This window comes from Myzus persicae, unplaced genomic scaffold (genome assembly GCF_001856785.1).
Source record: "Myzus persicae strain clone G006 unplaced genomic scaffold, MPER_G0061.0, whole genome shotgun sequence".
In the NCBI taxonomy this organism is placed as follows: domain Eukaryota; kingdom Metazoa; phylum Arthropoda; class Insecta; order Hemiptera; family Aphididae; genus Myzus; species Myzus persicae.
Window position 1 is genome coordinate 218,842 of NW_019101330.1, and position 2,917 is coordinate 221,758.

At 33.9% G+C, this 2,917-nt stretch overlaps 1 long non-coding RNA gene across 1 annotated transcript; it reads right to left on the minus strand.

Annotated features, from left to right (window-relative positions):
- Positions 1-1,667: 1,667 nt before the first annotated feature.
- Positions 1,668-2,339, minus strand: LOC111028665. Its single transcript, XR_002603925.1, has 2 exons — positions 2,097-2,339; positions 1,668-2,037 (listed from the first exon to the last, which is right to left on the minus strand). It is a non-coding gene; the product is annotated as an uncharacterized LOC111028665 (long non-coding RNA).
- Positions 2,340-2,917: the final 578 nt, after the last annotated feature.

Consider the following 2,917-nt stretch of genomic DNA (forward strand, 5'->3'; position numbering starts at 1 on the left):
ACTTTCTATAATAAGGACAGTTGCACATAATATACAAGGTCGCATATTATTATATTTTAGGTATAATAAGTACTCTCTCGTTCAAAGATTTCCGATCAATTTTTTCTTCGGCCTTTTTCCCTAACAATTTTATCGGCGGCCAACTCACCACAAATCCGACAAACCGATTGCCGCGTGCAGCCTCTGCTGCAGGATTCACTTCGTAATATTATTCTGTATGCCCACGGCGTGAGAATATAATAATATTATTATGATTATTATGATTACAAGTTATACAAATTATACGTAAGCACGTTATGTTATTTCTTCAATCCGCTTATTGGTATATATATAGGTGAATAGAATATTATTTTTATGTAGATCTGCATGCAGCGGTCCGATAATATATTATTGCCACTACACATAATATGATTTTGTATAATATAAAATTGCGTTTGGCAAACTCGCAAAAAAAAAAAATGTCAAAGGTGAGCTTATTATTATATCATTATATAATATATACCTACATTCGTTTAGTGGTTTAGTATTTTATTATCGTGTGATACCAATAGCAAATTGGAAATAGTATAACTTAAGCCGGCTTATCTTACGTTCGAATCCATACATAATATATAAAAATCGGTAAGAGTTCAAGTGCGATTCTAAAAAAATTGAATAAAAAACGAATACTGGATCTTCCCGCACCGTGCAGGCGCAAATCGAATCGACTCGTAATCATTTGCGGATAATTGGGCGACGTGTTGATAAGATATTCAAGATTTGCGTTTCATTCTGCGCCGAATGTCGTGCATTATAATATAATAAAGTTTTTACATTATATGTGTGTATATTGAAAAAAAAACAAACAAATAAGAAGACAATCTCCTCGCCGCGAGACTGCTACATATTATATAGTGTTCTGTATATACATATTATGTTAATAATACGCATTGGCGTTGTACATTGATTCGTTTTCGAATACATTTTTTATTTCACTTGTGTAGTTGTGTTTTTGGAAAATGTTTTCGCAGTATAAAATCAAAGCGATCGGTAAACAATATAATTATTAAAATATCGAATTCAATCGTCGGCAGCGTAAACTGCAGCACGCGGCGCCAAGGTTTAGTGAAAAATCGAAACTCGCTGGAAATTTGTGTCGAAACGTCGTCAACCGCGAATGGCTCGTGATTCGACCGTAATATAGTATTTATTTAGTTATACCTAATAATAATAACAATAATATCACCTAAAAGTATGACATCATGTTATTGCAATTCACTCGCGTTTACGAACCAATTAAAATTAACCAATATAAAGCATACACGTTATACTTTGTGCTCACTGTGTCACTATATATATATATTATATATGTACAGGTATATAACATATCATGTATCATGTACCTACCTATGTGTATACGCAGACATACTGTTGTGCAGTCGAAACTCGAAACATGTGCGCACGCATCACGGAATCATATGTGTCTGGATAAACGTTATTCACTTAAAATAAGTGCAAATATACTGCAGTATATATAATATATATATTTAGTTACAAAACGTACTTACTCGTTTTTGCGGATAAATTGAACTTTCCGACTCACTATATACATATATATATATATACATCGTATGTATTACCTATATATACTTGTAGTTGCTGGGCCGCGAAATTCACACGCACGTCGCCCGGCGTGAGTATAAATGCGTTATTTATTCACTTATATATACCTGGGTACCTATATATACCTATACCTACGTACAATCGGGACGAATTTTCTCGTGTTCACGAATTACGGGCAAATTGAATTCTCCGGTGATTGTATATACATAGGTATCCGTGTGCGATATACATAGGTATAATAGGTAATATAAAATTACGTATGTAAAATCCGTGTCGGTACAATTTTCTCGGTCTTCTTGTCGTTATAAATAATAGACAATGCTGGGTTCAATGTTCCGTAGCTGTAGTATATATTATGTATACATACTCTGCTGCTTATCGAATAGGGTATGGTAAAAAACGGTCTGCTCCGGCGTATATATGTACCACATAAGACTGCACAACAAATGAACAGAATCGAACAATTTGTTGGAAAAATTCAATAGTATAATTACCAATTTAATACAGGAACTATGAAGTTTACACGATTCTGAGATTCTTTTACTCTCTGCGCTCTTCTAGTTTTCTTTTTATTCGTTCAATTTCCTAAAACATTTCTAAAAAAAAAACGCAATAATTGCACTTAGCATTTTCACAAAGTAAAAATTGTCGGACACGCAGACAGAGTCTGCTAATTTAATAATGTACATAATATTATATCAAATATGTTATACACCGATTGCACGTCTTAATATATAGACACATATATAGCTGCTATAGCCGCACAACAGTCTTATATATTGTGTTATATACTTCTGCTAATATCATAATTGTTGACGCACACCTCACTAATCGTTTAAAATTAAATACGTTAAAACGGCTTAAAATCTTGAAAGATAAAATATGTGCGCATTAACTGAGACGAGTATTACTGCCTTAAAATTACATATATATATATTATACATTTTCGTAGGTAAGTGCGCATTAAAACCCATTGACATTTTATCGAAACACAATTGAGCACGAAAATCGACTGACGATAATCGATCGTCTTCCGTTTGCCAGACCCGCCGCTTCGACCAGACGTGTCGGGACACCGAGTGACACACACACACACACACACACACACACACACACACATTATACTAATATTATTATTATATTTTCACGTTTGGACGACCCACTGCGGTGCCGCACCGCAATGGCATAAGTCATATTCGTCGTCGTCGTACGCCTATTATAATAATATTATAGTAGTAGATTCCTAATATAATTCACGTATGCTCGAGACGCGCTTTCGGTGTATATCATTTGAATATTTCCCTTTTTTTTTTTT